We start from the raw sequence: 20,582 nt of genomic DNA on the forward strand, positions 1-20,582 counted from the left end.
TTGAAGCTGCACAAGGGCAATTTGCTCAGTCATAACTGTAATGGTGGTGGGTATTTTTGAAAGTACTTAGCAATGCCTCAATGGAGGTAAATTCCCATTTATCCAGGTTTCTCCTTGAGGCAAGGCCAAGGGAGCACACTGCTCTTCTGTGCATTTGAAATGGTCAAAACTTGAGATAACAAAAGCTTGGATGAGGGTTTTCAACAGCAGATGTGCTGAGGCGGGGCTTGATTCAAGCAGTTGTGGAGGTGCAAGAAGGTGATTTTTGTATATGTGACCCCATGGTGGGCCCTGCAAGCTCATGCGAGGTGCTGTATTACTCCGAGACTGAGCTTGATAACCCATAGCTTTGCCTTTTGTATACAATTTGAGCTAGAAAGTTAGTTTAGTGAAGCATATTTCATTCAATGGGAATGGTGAGGGTGACAAAATTGGGAGAGACGTCGCTTCCTTTTCAGCCTGACTGGCATCGACAACATCGTGTGCTCGATGACGCCATAGGTGGCTCTGCATATGTACAGGAAGGTGGCATCGCAGGTTAATTGGCAATCAGAAGTACCCACACTGTGGCTACTCACTCCATCAAGCTATATACCCTGGGAAAGAGCAGTGGTGACTGGTAGGGCATTTGATCATGAATTGTTATCAGGTTTGTTGGGTAGAAAGTGAGGATAGGGTCATATTTTACAATATGCAGTGACTATTGACATTGCATCCTAACTGTTGGATTGTGGGCTGTACAATGATATCACTTGTCATGCATGTCCCAAGCTTTCTGAGAAGTGATTTTACTGGTGATGATGCTCATGAGCATGATTCGGGCTGGGGTGGGGTGAGGTCGCGGGGAGAAAACAGTTCACCTCCCTATCTGCTTCACACTGTTCCTTTCTTTCACCTAATCCCTCCCTTGAACTAGGATATTGTTCCTCTCCACACCACCCCCCACCAATCCGTCAATCCATTATTCTCCCGATCTCTCTGTGCTCTGCTCCCACCAGTCTCCTGCTCCTACCCTCCTTTTTCCACCTACCCCCACACTGTCCATTCTCTGCTCCCCTCCCCCTGTGCTCAGCCTCGACTGCATTTAGTGCCTATCCCCTGTTCCCTATCCCCCTACCACCAGTATCCTCTTCTCTGCTCCACCTGCCCCCATTTTGGCTACCTGCATTGGCTGCATTCCATGCACTGCATCAGGGATCCAGGCTGTGAATTTCGTGAACAGCTGAGATATCTCAGAATCACACAGAATCACAGAATCACAGAATCACAGTGTAGATGAGGCCCTTCGACGCATCGAGTCTGCACTGACACGTGAGAAACACCTGACCTACCTATCTAATCCCATTTACCAGCACTTGCCCCATAGCTTTGAATGTTATGATGTGCCAAGTGCTCATCCAGGTACTTTTTAAAGGATGTGAGGCAACCCACCTCCACCACCCTCCCAGGCAGTGCATTCCAGACCGTCACCACCCTCTGGGTAAAAAAGTTTTTCCTCACATCCCCCCTAAACCTCCTGCCCCTCACCTTGAACTTGTGTCCCCTTGTGACTGACCCTTCAACTAAGGAGAACAGCTGCTCCTTATCCACCCTGTACATGCCCCTCATAATCTTGTACACCTTGATCAGGTTGCCCCTCAGTTTTCTCTGCTCTAGCGAAAACAACCCAAGTCTATCCAACCTCTCTTCATAACTTATATGTTTCATCCCAGGCAACATCCTAGTGAATCTCCTCTGCACCCCCTCCAGTGCAATCACATCTTTCCTATAATGTGGCGACCAGAACTGCACACAGTACTCCAGCTGTGGCCTCACCAAGGTTCGATACAACTCCAACATGACCTCCCTACTTTTGTAATCTATGCCTCGATTGATAAAGGCGAGTGTCCCATATGCCTTTTTCACCACCCCACTAACATGCCCCTCTGCCTTCAGAGATCTATGGACACACAAACCAAGGTCCCTTTGTTCCTCAGAACTTCCTAGTGCCATGCCGTTTATTGAATACTTCCTTGTCAAATTACTCCTTCCAAAGTGTATCACCTCACACTTTTCAGGGTTAAATTCCATCTGCCACTTATCTGCCCATTTGACCATCCCGTCTATATCTCCCTGTAACCCAAGACATTCAACTTCACTGTTAACCACCCGGCCAATCTTTGTGTCATCTGCAAACTTACTAATCCTGCCCCCCGCACAGTCATCTATGTCGTTTATATAAATGACAAACAATAGGGGACCCAGCACAGATCCCTGTGGTACGCCACTGGACACTGGCTTACAGTCACGAAAGCATCCTTCTGTCATTACCCTCTGCCTCCTACAACTAAGGCAATTTTGTATCCACCTTATCAAATTACCCTGTATCCCATGTGCCTTTGCCTTCTTTATAAGTCTCCCATGTGGGACCTTGTCAAAGACTTTGCTGAAATCCATATAAACTCCATCAACTGCACTACCCTCATCTACACACCTGGTCACCTCCTCAAAAAATTCAATCAAATTTGTTAGGCATGACCTCCCTCTGACAAAGCCATGCTGACTATCCCTGATCAAACCTTGCCTCTCCAAGTGGAGTTAGATACTCTCCTTCAGAAATTTCTCCAGTAGTTTCCCTACCACTGACTTGAGACTTACTGGCTTGTAGTTCCCTGGCTTATCTCTACAACCCTACTTAAATAGCGGAACCACATTAGCTGTTCTCCAGTCCTCTGGCACCTCCCCCGTGGCCAGAGAGGAATTAAAAATTCGGGTCAGAGCCCCTCCGATCTCCTCCCTCTCCTCCCTCAGCAGTCTGGGACACAAATCATCCGGACCTGGAGATTTGTCTACTTTTAAGCCTGCCAACACCTTCAATACCTTGTCACTCCCTATATCAATTTGCTTAAGAACCTCGCAGTCTCTCTCCCCGAGTTTAATACCTTCATCCTCATTCTCTTGGGTGAAGACGGACATGAAGTATTCATTCAACGCTCTAGCGATGTCTCTGGCTCCACCCATAGATTGCCCCCTTGGTCCCTTATGGGTCCTACTCTTTCCCTGGTTATCCTCTTCCCATTGATATACTTATATAATATCTTGGGATTTTCCCTACTTTTACCAGCCAGAGCTTTCTCATATCCCCTCTTTGCTCTCCTAATTGTTTTCTTAAGCTCCAACCTGCACTTTCTGTACTCCACTAATGCCTCTGCTGATTTGCTTCCCTTGTATCTCCAGTGCAGCATATGCACATTTAGTGACCTGCAATGAATATGTGTGACAAGACCAGAGTCCCACACGTGGCTGATGATGTGTGCCAGGTGGATCAAATCCACAAAGGAAACTTGGCTCTGCAGTCACAGCTGTTTTGCAATTTGTATTTTATTTTGAGATGCGTGCCCTGAATTCAGAAGTAATAAGACTCCCGTGGCTTCAGAGGTTTTTAGAAAACTAAATTAAACATTTATTAACAAAAGAAAAGATTTCAAGCATATACATTGGTCTAAAAATTACTACTATAATAACTCCTAAAACCCCTAATTAACCTGGCTTCCAGTTACACCCCTGTTAAGGCAACAGTAAAAAATAAATAGATTTAAACAGACCCAGGCCAAGCAACACCATACCCTTGACAGTGGAATTCAAAGTGAGTTTCTCAGCTTCGGTTCCTGTACACAGCAACTTGATGCATGGGTACTGGAGGCTTTTCACACTTATTAGATTTTAGAATTCCTTCTCCCTCTTACATATAGCCTCATCTCCTTTATACATGTTTCTTCCTTTTTAATACAAATTCCATTTTTCTGAAAGCCTTTGGAACTTTACCTTTCTCATAATATAAATCTTTTCATAGTGTTCATATTATCAGTAACCTTTGCGAAAAATAAACATGCTGTTTGGTTTATCTTCTTCTGGCTAGGTGTAACATCTTACCATCTCTTTGAAATTCAAACTACTCTGGTTTATTTAGAAATACAAATTTTCCTCACACCTCATATTCTAAAACTTCAAACATGTTTACGTATTTAGCATTTCAAACTTAGCTTTTTATTGATGACTCAAAGTCTCCAGACCAGCTGTCTCTAATTCAATTAAACCCCACACACTCACACACAAATGCTATCCAAACCCCACTATTAACCTACTTTTACAATAAATCACAATAATATTATGAGATTAATATATTTTCATGACACCGCCCCTCCTTATGGGACAATGAACTGTCATAATGTAAAAAGATGGATTCATTTTCTTAACCCATTTTACACTACCTCCTATAGTTATCTATGTGCTCACACTATTACGTTACCAGATGCATGCATTAACATAACAATATATATACAAATCCCTGGTATCAACAGAAATCATTCCAGTCCTGTGTCCAGGATTTTAAATATCCAATTTTCCCTTTAAGCTTCAAACTCTTGACAATGCATCTGCAATTAAATTTTCTTGCCCAGCCACATGTGTAATCTGTAGATTAAATGGTTGCAGTAATAAACTCCATCTGAACAGCCTTGCACTTCGGTTTCAAAATTGGTCCAGGAACTTTAAAGGATTGTGGTCTACATAAACAATAGTTTCTGATGAATTGATGGCAAAGTAAATTTCAAAATGCTGCAATGCTAACACCAGACCCAGAGTCTCCTTTTCAACCACTGAATGTTTTCTCTGTTTTACGTTCAACCTCTGTGAAAAATACCCTATTAGTTTCTCAATTCCAGTTTCATGTCTTGTAATAGTACGGCCCCAATGCCTATATCACTTACATCAATGGCCAACTTAAATTGCTTGGCGTAATTGGGCACTGCCAAAACTGGTGTTGTAGTCAATACAGTTTTCAAACTGTAAAATGCCTTCTAACAATCCTGTGTCCATTGAAGCTTCTTGTTCTTTTTTAATAGTTCAGTCAATGGAGCAACAACACTACTAAAATTTGGTACAAATTTCTGAAAAAAACCACTCATGCCCAGAAATCTCAAAACTTCTCATTTTGTTGTAGGCACGGGGAAATCCATGATAACCTTGAATTTCATATCTCTCGGAGCCACCTTACCATGTCCAATGGTATGGCCTAGATATGTAACTTGCACTTTTGCAAAGTCACTTTTAGCCAAGTTCATCATCAAATTAGCTCCTCTTAGCTGACAAAGTAGTTCTTCCAGATGTTGTAAATGCTCCTCCCACATTTGACTGAGAACTACCAAGTTATCAATATAAACAGCACAATTGCTCAGTCCTGCAATTACTTTGTCAGTCTTTGAAATGTTCCAGGTGCATTTTTCATACCAAACAGCATGACTTTAAACTGATACAGTCCATCTAGCATCACAAAAGCCGACATCTCCTTTGCTCTCTGCGATAATGGTAATTGCCAATATCCTCTTAGCAAGTCAATCTTTGTGATAAGTTTTGATTGTCCCAATTTCTCAATACAATCTTCCAACCTTGGTATAGGATATGAATCCACTCTTGTCACTGCCACCTTTCGTTGGTCCACACACAGTCTTTGTGTTCCATCCGGTTTTGGTACCATCCTAATAAGTAAACTCCAGTTATTGCAACTAGACTCAATGATGTCATTTTGAAGCGTTAATTCAATTACTTTCTGTACTTATGATAACTTTGCTGGATTTAATCTATAAGGATGTTGCCTTATCGGAGATGAAACCTCCAACACACATTGGGCAGAATTTTGCTGTCGGCGAGCAGGGGGCAGGGCCCGCTCACCGACATGTAAAATGATGCAGGATGATGTCGGGCAGAACCCCCGACGTCATCCCGGTCCATTTAAATTTTCAGGAAGGCGGGGGTGCAGCAAAATCAGCTGTGCGCCTGCCGACCTGTCAATGGCCAATTGAGGCCATTGACTGGATCATTAAAACAATTAAAGGACCTGCCTGTCCAACCTTAAGGTTGGCGGGCAGGCCAGGAGCCCCGGCGGCAAATAGATAAAACATGAAACCTCATCCACCGGCGGGATGAGGTTTCATGCAGGGTTGGAAAAATTTTAATAAAGTTATAATGTAAATTATGAACATGTCCCATCTCATGTGACATTGTTACATGAGGGGGACATGTTAGGGAATTTTTTTTCTTCTTTTTTTAATATTTTTAAAACTGTCAGTGATCTCCCTGAGGCAGCACTTAGCCTCAGGGAAATGTGCACTCTTTCGTGTGCATGCACTTAAGAGCGCACTCTCGTTTTTGGGGAATCCCCCCCCGCCCACACAGGAAGCGCATAGAGCTTCCCGCCGGACGTCATGCTGGGTGGGCCTTAATTGGCCCGCCCACGTAAAATGGCTGTGGGGCCCGCTTCTCCGACGGGGATTGGCTCCCCGCCCGCCAGAGATTGGGTCGGGCCTGCCCGCCTGCCAGGCAGGAAATTCTGCCCATTGTGTATAGCTAAATTTATCCTCCTCAGCTTATCCCCACTAAAAGCTTTGTGTGACTGCAATATCTTCTCCAAATCATTTTGACACTTGTCTGGAAGGTAACTCAATATTACATTAAAATTTTCAAGCACCCCCCCCCCATTATCCAAGTTGAATAGAGGAAAATCAATTTCAGAGTCCTGCACTTCTACCTCTTTCTCCTTATCTACCACCACTAATACCTTCTTTTGGTCCTTTTCCCTGTCAAATAACTTTTTAAGCATATTTATGTGATACACCCTCTGCCTCTTTCTTCTATCTGGAGTATTTATTAAATAATTTACTTCACTCAGTTTTTTTTCAATCTTGTAAGGCCCACTAAACATTGCCTTCAAGGAGTCACCCCGTATTGGTAACAAAACTAACACTCTTTCCCCAGCTATAAAACTATGAGCCTGTAGGTTTCCTGTCTGCCTACACTTTCATCACTTGCTGTGATATCTTTAAATGTTCCCTAGCTAACTCACATGCTCTGTCCAATCTTTCTCTGAAGTTTGATACGTAACCCGAGAGAGTAGTTTCTGAATTTTGACCCACCAATTTCTCATGAATCAATTTCAGTGGTCCCCTTACCTCATGACCATAAGCTATTTCGAAAGGACTAAATCCAGTAAATGCATTAGGAACATCCCTAGTAGCAAATAACAATAATGGAAATCCCCATTCCAATCCTGTGTATAGTCCTGACTATATGCCCTCATCATAGTTTTTAGAGTTTGATGCCACCTTTCCAAAGTCACTTGTGATTCAGGATGATAAGCTGTTGACTTTAACTGTTTTATCGCCAAATTGTTCATTACTTCCTTAAACAGCTGTGACATGAAATTTGAACCCAGAGCTGATTGTATTCCTTTTGGTAAACCAAACCTTGGAAAAGATTAGTCAACACTTCCACAATTTTCTTTGTTGTAATTTTTCTCAAAGGTATTGCTTCAGAAAACCTTGCAGACACATCCATTATTGTCAGTAAGTACTGATTTCCACTTTTAGTCTTAGGGAGGTGTCCTACACAATCAATCATCACCCTAGTAAAAGGTTCTTCAAATTCTGGAATTAGAATTAAAGGCGCCGGCTTAATCATTGCTTCTGGATTCCCTATCGCCTGACATGTGTGGTATGTTCTACAGAATTTGATACATCTCTATGTAATCCAGACTAATAAAAATGTTTTTGTATTTTGGCCTGTGTATTTCTAATTCCTAAATTTCCCCCATTGGAATTTCATGAGCTATTCTCAGGATCTCATTTCTACATCCAAATGGTATAACAACCCAATGTACTTCCCTCCAAATTTCATCTGCTGAAACATGATATGGCCACCACTTTCTCATTAAAATATTACCCTTAAGGTAATAACATTCTGCAATACATTCTGCCTCTGTTTTTGGGTAAGCTGTCTGATATAACTGTTTTATTTGCAGATCCTTTTTCTGCAACTCTACCAACTGCCTTGAGCTAAATATCGCAGCTGTATTATCCTACGTTCTTCCTTCCTGAACAATCTTATCAAAAACAGTGTCAGCTAATTGGACTTCAACACCTTCTCCCTACCTTTTAATGTCCTGTTCTTCCTGTTTCAACCTATGAGCCTGTGATCTTGTTACCACACAATCTGGAAACAATCCAGGATGCTCCTTCTGCAACACCTCTGTTGAAAACACCTCTACAGGCTTCTCAACTACCATAGTCATCACTGACATCTGTGACCCAGCTATATCATTATCCCTGCAATGGGCAATTTTTCCACTATTCCAACAATCACCTCACCTGTTTTCCACTTACTCTTTAAATTTACCTTCCACAATAGAATAGGTTTAGCATCTCCATGAACCCCACTTATTATCATCTATTCCTGCAATACTCCCTCTGAACAAGAAATATCACTATCCCACAGCATTAAGGATTGACTAGCGCCTGTGTCTCTTAAAATGTTACTATCTTTATCTACTCCACCCTGTACACATGGAAAGACTTCCCTTTCACATACAAAATATTTAAACATTTCTGCAACCTGCTCCTCATAACTCCCTTGGGTAAATTGTGAACACATTCCCACTTCTTTACGTATCATTGATTCTCCCGGTATTACCTTTACACAAACCATTGGTTTTTCCTGTGCCTGAACCTCAGAGCCCACAGTACATTTACTCCCAGAACTTTTCTGCATCCCAATAATCCCAACAGATTTTCCCTGTAATTTTCAACACACTGATTTTGTGTGTCCAGCTTTATTATAATGAAAACACCTCAATTTTCGTGTGTCATTTCCACCCTCAGCACCTTCCTTTTTATTCTGAGAAAAACCTCCTGGGAATTTCCACCTACTCCTTCTCTTCCCTGATTACCCATCTCCCTTTCATCATTCCACTTTTTATCCTTCCCTGATTTAAAAGGATGACGATAAAAAGGTTTAGATCTATGAACTAACTGATAATCATTAGCTATCTCTGATGCTTGTCTTACCGTTTTAACCCTCTGTTCCTCCACATGAGTCCTCAATACCGAAGGAATTGAATCTTTAAATTCTTCCAAAATAGTTATTCTCTTAGAGCTGCATATGTTATCTCTACCTTTAATGCCCGTATCCACCGATCAAAATTGCTTTGTTTTGCTGTCTCAAACTCAATATAAGTTTGCCCTGGCTGTTTTCTCATATTCCTAAATTTCTGCCTGTATGCCTCATATGCACTCAAAATAGCCTTTTTTAAACCATATCATATTCCACTGACATTTCTTCTGACAGTGAAGCATAAACCTCATGTGCTCAGCTGACCAACCTAGATTGTAGTAACAATGTCCAGTTTTATTGTATCCATTTCTTCTGTTTACCTATCTTCTCAAATGAAATAAAGAACACCTCCATATCTCTTTCCTCAAACTTTGGAAGAGCTTGCACAAATTTAAACATCTCTCCACTAGGTTTCAGGTTAAAGGTTTTTTCATCATCAGAACTTACCTCAGCATATGATGTCTCCATTTAAAAATCCAGCTTTTTAAGCCAGTACCCTCTGACTCTTTCCTTTATTATCTCTTCCTTTTATAACTTCATTATCTCAAATTGCCTTTCTTGTCTTTTTTCTTTCTCCTGCCTTTCTACCAGTTGCCTTTGGAATGCCCTTTCTCTTTCCTTTTCTTTTTCTGCTGTCTCTAGTTCCAGTTCTTCATTTCCAATTCCTTTTCCTTTTCGTTTGCCTCCAATTCAAGTTTTCTCAGTTCCTTTGCTTGTTCAAACTCAAGCCTCTTCATTTCTAACTGAAGTCTCACTCCCTCCAGCTGTGACTCACTAGTGGCAAGTATCACTTCCAACTTCAAATGCTGTGCCATCACTTCAGCTATTATCTGCTTTCTTTGCCCCTACAGGTAACCTCAGCTGCAACTTATACGCCAACTCTGCTAACTTACACTTAGATACTTTTTGTAACCCAATCAGAGTTATATCTTCTACTTCCAGAAAAAAAGGTTTTAACCATGGATACAGCCATTTTTGCAGTCTCACCACCTTAAGATTACCTCACACCAACACATAGTTCAAAGTGCTTCTTGTACTTGTAACCTTAAGATTCACCAGCTCCAAACCAACCAAGGAATTTCAAATATCCCACAAAAAGCCCCCAATGTTGTTATGATACAGCAGATGATGTGTGCTAGGCAGATCAAATCCACAAGGGAAACTTGATCACGCAGTCACAGCTGTTTTGCAATTTGTATTTTATTTCGAGATGCGTGCCCTGAATTCAGAAGTGATAAGGCTACCATCACTTCAGAGGTTTTTAGAAAACTAAATTAAACATTTATTAACAAAAGAAAAGATTTCAAGCACATACATTGGTCTACAAATTATGATTATAATATCTCCTAAAACCTTTAATTAACCTGGCTTTCTGTTACACCCCTGTTAAGGCAACAGTAAAAAGACAAACAAATTTAAACAGGCCCAGGCAAAGCAACACCATACCTTTGACAGTGGAATTCAAAGTGAGTTTTCTCAGCTTCGGTTTCTGTACACAGCAACTTGATGCACGGGTGTGGGAGGCTTTTCACACTTGTTAGGTCTTAGAATTCCTTCTCCCTCTTACATATAGCCTCATCTCCTTTATACATGTTTCTTCCTTTTTAATACAAATTCCATTTCTCTGACTTGTCTTTGGAACTTTACCTTTCTCATAATACAAACGTTTTCACAGTGTTCATATTATCAATAACCTTTGCGAAAAATAAACACACTTAGCTTCTTCTGGCTTTAAACTACACTGGTTTATCTAGAAATGCAAACTTTCCTCACAACTCACATTCTAAAACGTCAGCCATTTTTACGTATTTAGGGGGAGAATTTTCTCTCCGTCTGGGGGGTTGTGTGGGGGCGGGCGCGGGTGGGTGCACAGCCGATCAATGCCCCCGATCGGCTGGGCGCCGCCATTTAGCGTGGGTGGGCCAATTAAGGCCCGCCCAGCGTGACGTGCACCCGGAAACGCTGAGTGTTCCCTGTGCGGGTGGGGAGAGTAGGCTGAGCTGGGGAGTGCGCCCTTTTGCGCATGCACGTGAAAGAGCGCAGAAATCTCCTTGAGGCACAGAGGTGACTCAGGGTGATTAGTTTCACGTATGAAGCATTGAATAAAGGGAGAAAAAAATTTTAAGGACATGTCCCCTCATGTGAAACTGTCACATGAACTGGGACATGGCCATTAATGTTAATAAAAATTTTTCCAACGCTTTAAAAACGTTCATGAAACCTCATCCCGCCCGTGGATGATGTTCCATGAAAAATGCAATGGCTGCCTGGGCTCTTTGCCTGCCCGCCAACCTTAAGGTTGAACTGGCAGCTCAGGTCAATGATTTAATTGATTGTTAATTGGCCTTAATAGGCCTTTGACAGTTTGGCTGAGTCGGCTGCGTGCCCGCCGAACTGAAAATCTGAATGACGCGCGGTGATGTCGGGACGCACGCCCAACGTCACCCCGCATCACCACTGCTCGGTGAGCAGGCCCCGCGCCTGACATCACCATGCGCCATCACGATATTTCATTGGGTGGGTGCACGATGATCTCCAATGCGCGCCTGCCATTAATTAACGGGCCACTTAAGGCCCTTGAGATGCCAATCGACAGTGATTTTTCGGCACCCGTGCGATCTTCAGGTCGGCACCCAGGCGCAATGGGCAGGCGGGTAGGACACATTTGTATAAACCTCATCCATGGGCGGGATAAGAGGGCTCAGTCGGGTCGTGAGTGTGCTCTGTCAAATATTGATGTTTCAAAGTTACTGATACTTGCCTATGTGATCTGCAACACTTTGAAACCCATACCAGCTGCTTGGACTGGACTCACAACCTTCAGATCAACACTCTGCAGTGAGGAATCTTTTTTGGGCCTGCAGGTTTCAGGAAGCCTTCCCTTAGCCTGGGAATGGGAGCTGAACTGTCCACTGGAGGCACCTCCTCTGAGGAGGAAGGGAGGGCTAGAAGGGGGAGGAGGCCAGGAGTGCACATTCAGCCTCTAGGGGGGCCACCTTTGGGAGGATAGGCGCCGGCATAAGGGGCACAGGGCCAAGAGGTAGTCCAAGGCAGAAGGGGCCACAGAAGACACCACTCCTGCTGCCAGGGTATACAGGCAGCGAAGCAGTTACCTCAATATGTCTGAGGTGCAGTGCCAAAGGAGACTCCGTCTCTCAAGGGAGACAGTCAACTATACCTGTCAGATGATTGGGCCTGAGATCTCCGCTAACCGTGTGGGTGGACACCCCATGCCAATGGCTCTAAAGGTCATAGCTGCCCTCAACATCTAGGCCTCTGGCTCCTTCCAGGGATCGGCGGGTGGATCTTTGTGGTGTCTCCCAATCAGCTGTCCACACTTGTGTCAAGCAGGTCACAGACGCTCTGTTCAGACATGCATTGACCTTCACCCACTTCCGTTGGGACCAGGCAAGCCAGGCACAGTGAGCCAGAGGCTTCGCGGCCATTGCTGGCTTCCCCCACGACAAGGGTGCAATAGACTGTACACATGTGGCCATCAAGGTGCCAGCAGGTGAGCCCGGTGCCTTTGTCAACAGGAAGGGCTTCCACTCCATGAACATGCAGATAGTGTGTGATCACAGGATGCTGATTCTACAAGTCTGTGCAAGGTACCCAGGCAGCTCCCACAACACCTACATCCTCAGACACTCCCAGGTGCCGGGACTCTTCAGTGCGCCGGCTCAGCTGGATGGTTGGCTGCTGGGTGACAAGGGCTATCCCCTCAGAAGGTGGCTTATGACGCCTCTCCACCATCCAAGAACAGAAGCTGAGCAGCAGTACAATAGGAGCCACGGCACCACAAGGGCTGTGGTGGAGAGAACCATCGGTCTTTTCAAGATGCGCTTCTGATGCCTGGACCGTTCAGGGGGCGGACTCCAGTACCCCCCAGATCATGTGTCAGTGATAGTGGTTGCATGCTGCGCTCTCCACAATCTTGCGCTGGAAAGGGGGAACGCAGTGGATGATGAAGACGCTGACGCAGTGGCAGCGGCTGCACACGATGAGTCCAGCAGTGAGTCTGAGGATGAGCAGGCACAAGGAAATGCTGAGGGGGCAGATGCTGGCCTGGGAGCATACTCCAGGGAGGCAGGGACACCTGGGAGGCTTTAATCCAACAAACCTTCAGCTAGCACACCACAGATGGACCTCCAGGACAAGCCTGGGCTGTAGGCTCCGTATTCAAGACTTAAGTGCAAAATCTGCCTGGTTAGGAACATTAAATAAGGTCCTTGTTAATAAAGCTGAATGTCCCACAAAACATTACATTATTGGAAACCATCCACCTGTAGAAGAAAAGAGGCATCCTCAGCCATGGTGACGTGTCTGAATTTAATATTGCGACCGAAGAAACTTAATGAAACAAAATGATAAAGGTGTTAAAAATCACACCAACTCATAAAGACCTCATCTCGGGCCAACACAAAAGCACCAGTGATAAACCCGTGGTGTGCTTCAGGTGCCTTATGTTTACGTTTCTGGGTGCTACATCTTGGTGCTGACCCCTCGCTGGGAGTGGCATCTGAGACAGCCTGCTGACTCTGCTGTCCTGTTGGCCTTGATGACCTTGGCAGTTTTCCTCTGGTCCATGGAGCCTGTGCTGGCCCCGCCTGGGAGGGAGCTGCCAGTCCCACACAGGCATCTCCCCAGTCGTCGCAGCCTCACCGGATGCAATGGTCACTGGCAGAGGGGCGGAGGAGCTGCTGCCCTCATCCGGAGCGCCCTGAGAGGAGCCTGCAGAGATGACAGGCAGCTGCTGCGCCAACGTGAGGTTGCTTCGGACCTCCCTGCTCACCGTGGATGGATGGGCACCAAGCTGGGAAACTTGATGCCCAGACCACTCCCACACTGGCACTGACCAGCTGAGGTCAATGCTGATGTGAGGGCTTGCTGGTCCGAGTGCATCCCCAGGGTGCCCTGATGGGTCTCCTGGAGGAGCCTCTCCAAAAGAGTCGCCACTTTCTCCATGGAGGATGCCTGGTGCTCCGACATTAGGCTTATTGCCTTGGCGATCGTCCGCGTTGACTCCTCCACCATGGAAACTAAGCTAAGCATAGCCTCATGTATCTGCCCCAGATGCTCCCGCACACCCGGCCACATTTCCTGCCCCTGCTGTGTCACGGACGACTCCAGAGGCACATCATTAGGCACCGACTGAGCATGTGTCTGGTCCCCTGTAGTCTTCCGACTGCTGGTGCCATGGGCACTCTCTGTCTCTGCCAGCTCCTCCAGCGACTGTGAAGTGTCCTCACCGCTGTGCCTCGGGACACTAGCCGATGTTCTAATTCCCACCGAGGTGCTAGTATCTGCGCTGGTGCCTGCCTGGCAGAGATGGTGCGTCACTGGTGAGACTTCAGGGCCCTCAGGTGTGAGAGGGGGCCTCTGCTGCTCCTCCTCCCGGCCCTGCTCCGCTGATGCTGAAAGGAAGAACAAGGACATTGGATCAATTAACGTGAAGACAATGTCAATGTGCATCCCTGTCTCCGGGATCATTATGCGCTCATCCTTCCATAAGCAATGGTCAAGCCATGTTGCAAACTTCAATCACTGAACATTCAGCACTGCTATGGCTGTTGGGAGAACAATGGTGACCTCACTGCTGGGCAAACATACCTGCCCATGGCACCCCAGCCTCACCGACATCGGTAGACCTGGGCTCATGGCGCCTCTCGAAATCTAGGGCCTCCTGCTCGAAACAGCTGAGAATCGCTAACTGTGCCAGGCCACTGCCAATCCTCACCTGCTCGGCGGCATTATGTGCATTCTTCTCCTGAAAAGGAGAGAAGAGCATTGATTAGTGCTAATTGTACCTGGACTCTCTTCACAGACGGCCCACCTCAACCAGAGTGGGACATTCCAGTGTCTTCTCATCCCGCTGCTGCCGAACACTCACACAAAGATGCTAGGCCTGTCCCCCCCACCCCAACTCCTTGGCGAAATGCTGCCCACATCACATTAGGCACCACACAGTCTAACCTTCCATAGTAAGGAGGCACATGGAGCGTAGAGGCCAGCAGATCAATCGGTGCCACGCCACCTTGAAGCTCCCCGCCCAGCATGTCATCACCCTGACTTTGACTTGTCCTGGAGTTCCAGCACTGCGCCTAGGTGCAGCTCCTCCAGGCTGCCCCAAAACAGTCATGTGGGTCTCAATGTACCACATGCTGCGGGTGCAGAACCCATCTCTTCACCACCCTCTCAGGGTGACCTCGGCATGGGCAATATCTGCTGCCCCACCCAGCGAAGGACACATGCCGTCAATGATTCAATGCAGTCACTACACTCAGACTTGAGGGGGGCACCAGGGGGGAAAGCCCACCTGCTGGGCTAAGTGACCAATGCCAACATTGTCCTCACCCTTCCTGAGTACAACAGGCTGTTGAAGCTTGTGACACTGGATCCAGGTGCGCTGTACCACATCGCGGGAGCTCACCACCTCCGCCACCTCCTCCCAGGCACATTTGATCATGTGAGGGGAGCCCCCTCCTCCCGTCCTGGGGTACGAGGACCTCTCACCAGGAGGGCAGCAAGGCAATCATCGGAGAAATGAGGGGCACAGTGCCCCTCCGCCCTACTCTCCTGCCTGGCCTGCTCACCAGCAGCACTATGGTGAGCCCTTCCACTGGCCATGATTTACAGCCTTTGAAAGACTGCAGCTTTTTAAAACAGGGTGCCAGGTCGCCATTGGACCCCATTACAGCCCTGCTGCTGCCTGCCCACTCCCGCTATCTTCGGGAGCCTCCATTAACGCTGGGCGTTAATTGGCCTGCTTGTGTAAAATGGAGGCGCGGACCGATCGCAGACAGCAATCGTGTCCGTGCCTGCCCACACCCGCTCCCGCTCCCGCTCCCGCTCTGTCCCCCGCCAGCCAGAAAATTCTGCCCAATGTCTCCTGTTCATCACTTGAATCCAATGTATATTTTCTGCTCCATACTTCCTGGTTTGGATTCTGCATGCCTCTGTCAGAATACCTCAATCTAATTGGGTAAAAAGCCTTACTGTTTTTCAACCTGATCCCAGACCCCCTGTAGAGGATGTCATGTTGGAAAAGACCCCGGATTAAATCTCCAGTGACACGTTTATGGAAAGTCTGTAGGCAGCTGTCTGCAAGGTGAATAACAGGCACCATTTCTTCATCACTGGCAACAAAGTACAGGCCAAGATCAGCCAAACCTCTCCTTATGAAACTTGTGTTAAAATACAAAAGAGTTGTGGCCTTTTGCCAGTCTTCTCATTTAACCTTTAATATTCCTCATTGTACTGACGGATTGACGTTCTTAAGGGAACAATGTTTGCGTTAAACAATAGGTCCAGCAATTCTTTTGTCTTATTACAAACTGATAATATAGTGATATGAATTTCATTGAAGAAATCATCTTGCATGTAGTGATGTCACCCCCAGCCCAAACCAGTATTAATTAGCATTAATCTCTTAGAGAACCAATCCAAAGACACCTCTTTTTAAAGCTAATCTTATTTATATTGGCTGCAAGAGGTAAAAGACTTGCATATACATAAAAACCATTCACAACTCAGAACTTTCCAAATCACTTTACAGTCAATGAAGTGTAGGGCTGAATTTAATCAGAAGAGCGTGGCTCCCGATGGTGGGAGGGGAAATGGGTGCTACATCCGCTCATGTGTTGGGAGCCTCAAAGCACGCAGTTACGATTTCAATTGTAAGTGCATGTGGCAGCAGGTGAACCACATGCAGTCAGGTGACAGGAGCGGGAAGGAAGTGTCCACCCCTGCCATCACCTGACTCAATTTCTGTTCAGAGTGGGCTGTAAAAGTCCCGCCTCTTCAAGCATCCAGTCTCTGCAGGCAGGGAGAATTGGTAGGAAGTTGGCAACCTGCACAGCCAGTAAACAATTTCCTCTGGAACCACAGCCTCCATCCTCCTTGAAAGCTTTTGCCAATTAATTCCCCTCACTCCCCCCTCACCTCAACAGCAATCACCTTCCCAGACCCCTAATCACTCCCCCCTCTCCTTGACAGCAAGAAAAGATATACTTGCATTGGAGGCAGAACAGCAAAAGTTCACTAGGTTGGTGCCTGAGATGCGAGGGCTGTCCTATGATGAATGGCTAAGTAAATTGGGGTTATGCTCCCTGGAGTTTAGAAGAATGAGAGGCAATCTCATTGAAACCTACAAAATTCTGAAGGGTTTGATAGGATAGACACTGAGAGATTGTTTCCACTGGTTGGGGAGTCTAAAATACGGGGGCACAGTGTCAGGATAAGGGGCCAATCAGTTAAGACTGAGATGAGGGGACAGTACTTCACCTAAAGGGTTGTGAATCTCTACCCCAGAGGGCTGAGAATGCTCCATCGGTGAATATGTTTAAGGCTGGGATAGACAGACTTTTGGTCTTGCAGGGAATTAAGGATTATGGGGAGCAGGCAAGAAAATGGAGTTGTAGGTCAAGATCAGCCAAGATTGTATTGAATGGCGGAGCAGGCTTGATGGGCCATATGATCTGCTTCTGCTCCTATTTCTTGTGTTCATGTGAGCCGTCTGTGTAGAAATTCAACACCACAGCCCGCTTAAAGGTAATTGGCATCCGATACTCTCCAAGTCCATGAGGCTGCAGGTCTTGTTGAAGGAGGGCACACAAGTCATTGACTACCTCCTGGGATAGCCTCAGGTGCTCTGGTATTGCCTTTGAGGCTTCTGAAGATAGTTGGTGTGTGTTCTGAACATCCACTGACACACCAATGCTTGTCAGCAATGATGACAACCCTGGCTGCCTTCCTCCTGACCTCTTTTCCCCTTGGTTGGTGTCGCCTGATGAACTTGTGGCCTATGTTGTTGTTTGGTCACAGCCCTCCTCTGTCCTCCGCCAGAAGGCCAAAACTCGGTTTCACTCCATCATGAAACCAGTTTATGATTATTCGCTCTATCTGTCAATGACGGGCAATGTTTCCTACTGACGCACGGCCGGAACCTAATTTCAATGCTTTAGCATCTCTTTATAAACCCTGCTCTCTGGAATCATCCTCCCACGATGGATCATCCACGTGATGCCAATGTGTTTCACAAGTGTACATAAGCGACATTCACCTGGCGGGCTGCATTTTGCTCGGGACTTCGAGGTTTGTTTGCCTACCTTGCTCCGGGCAACACCCACCAGTCACCAGCGCCAGGCTTCGCAGGTACTTTTAGTGGGGCTCATGGGCAGGTCTCTATCTACCAGACCAGCCGTAAGGTGGGGGTGGCTTTTCAATGGCTGCAGGGCTAGGGCTTGCTTGGGGAAGGGGAGAAGTGGCATCAGGCAAGGGAAGAGGCTGCAGGGCGAGGGCTGTACTGGGGAAGGAGGGTATCCCAGGGTGTGTGTGGGGGCATATGTTGATCTGTGCAAGTGGCCTCAAGATGGTGAGGGCTGAGGAAGCAGTCTCCAGAGGAGATAAGGCCAGATGGACATGTGAGGGTATGTGTGTAAGAGAATGAGTGGTGATGTCCCTTGAGCTGGCAGTGAGTGAGATAATAGCGAATGTGCGATGGCCTTGTGAGTGTGTGAATTTAGAGTGATGAGATAGTTGCCTTACCCTGGCAGCAGGAATGAGATCATTTGTCCTTTTTCTGCACTGGATGGCCAACCTCTTCTGTGCAGCGTTGGCACTGATCACCACTGGTGAAATTGCTGGACCTCCTGTGGGAAGAGCAGGCATGGATGACACCACGGTGGGCCTCCAAAAGGCATTCCAGTGACGGGTACTGAACTCTTCTTGGCTTTCAGGGCCATGTCTTCACTGGAGCAGTCCTGGGCTGCAAGCATTGAGAACTGTGTGCACAGCTGCAGTTTAGATATGGCACCCGGAATGAGGAAATGGTGAGGTAACGGTGTGGCGGGCGATTCAAAGGCTGCCCGCCAGCGAGACAGCATGTTTCCTGTGGCTGCATAATAAATGAGGGGGGAAGGGGACGATATGGTGTGAAAACCCGCCATTGCAGCTGCCGGGTACAATGCCGTTTTTCATGCCCACTACCGTGCATCATGCATATCTGGGATGATTTCACCCTCAGTGTATTAGACCCATTGCAGATCCACAAAGTGAACTGTGTAAAGAAGGCAGGCTAGGATTACAACACCTCTAAGGTGCATGGTTTTATCCGAAAAGCAACTGCAGCTGACCAATGGAAAGGCATGAACCCCTTCACCCCCAAGGGTGGGCCATACCCAGGACTCCTCACACTCCACTGTGACCTTCTCCCACAAGAACCTGAGACTGAATCTTGCGCTCGTCGGGGGTATGCAATCGGCCGGCCCGGAAGTGGACATGAAATGCGCTTCCGGCCGCAATCGGCCCCCAAACGCAATTTCATGCTGGCTGGCCAATTAACAGGCAGCCAGCGTGAAACGCGCACTGAGAAAGGCTCTGTGCTGCCAGGGTCGGTGGGAAGAGGGCAGGCACCGAGAAAAGTGAGGGTGTGGATGGGCTCTTCTAGCGAGTTCCCTGCAGGCAGACAGCTGCTGCACAGCTGCCTCAGGAAGCTGCAGACCTGTACAGGTTAAATGAGAAGAAAAAAATGCAGCAAACTGTGTCTTTGCAGCAAATTCAAGGCTGACAGCAGAACTCAAGAAACCTCAGTCGTTAGACATCTTTTTTATTATATTTCGCCCCGGACATTTCATCCTGCACTGGATCGAGGTTGCAGCAAAAACGTGAAGCCCGCCAGGCTGATTGGCCTGTCCGCCAACCGTAAAAATGGACGGGCAATGTAAAATCGCGGTCAATAGGCTTTTTAATGACCTTAACTGATCCTTTCATTGTCAGCGGGCGCAACTCTGACTCCTGCGCACGCCCGCCAACCGCTACATTACATGCGTGTGCGATGATGTCGGGGCGCACGCCCGATGTTATTCTGGTGCAATTTTATGTGCATGCACCTGACCTCGGAACACAAAATTCAGGCCCTGGTCTCCTGCCAGCTCAAACTGTGTTAGCAACTTTGTCGATGGAAAAACACACAGTGATCCTGCAGCTGCAACCCATCCACCTGCACCCTCTCTCTGTCACCCTCCCTCCTGTCACCTTTGACCTTCTCAACATCAACCTGTGCCTTCCCTAAATCACTTTCTATCTCTCGAGTTCAACTGTCCCTCCCTCACCCTCGACCTGCCTGCTGTCACCCTAAAGCCTCTGTCCATCATCCTTGGCCTGACCTCGGTATCACTTGACCCTCCATCAGAGTCTCTAGACCTGCCCTCCCTCCGGCTGGGCCTGCCCTGTGTCAAGTTTGATCTCCCCTTTCTGACTGTAAACCTTCCATGTGCGGTTCAGCCGTCTCCTTTGGACATATAGGGTCAGAACTCGCCAACAACCGACTCCACCCTAAAGGCTGATGCCATTCGGGCCAACGCCCCCACACCACCCCACCCTCTACCCATGCAGGACCTCAAACAAGCCAGTGCTTTTCTGCACTGCCAGTTGATGCCCTGACGTCCACCACCCTCTTGCCAGACAACGCGTTGTGCTGTTTGAGGACCTGGGCACCAACACCCTTTCCCTGCCATGACCATATCTTCTGGTTTTACCTGCTCCCCTCCCCTGTGCCACTGAGTTACACAAAGATAAAATCTCACCTCAGATCCAAGGATTGAACAACCTCACGTGGTGCACGCCACCCTCAAACTGCCGGGAAACAGGAGCTACGAGTT

The sequence above is a fragment of the Cetorhinus maximus genome, chromosome 3 (assembly GCF_964194155.1).
Source record: "Cetorhinus maximus chromosome 3, sCetMax3.hap1.1, whole genome shotgun sequence".
In the NCBI taxonomy this organism is placed as follows: domain Eukaryota; kingdom Metazoa; phylum Chordata; class Chondrichthyes; order Lamniformes; family Cetorhinidae; genus Cetorhinus; species Cetorhinus maximus.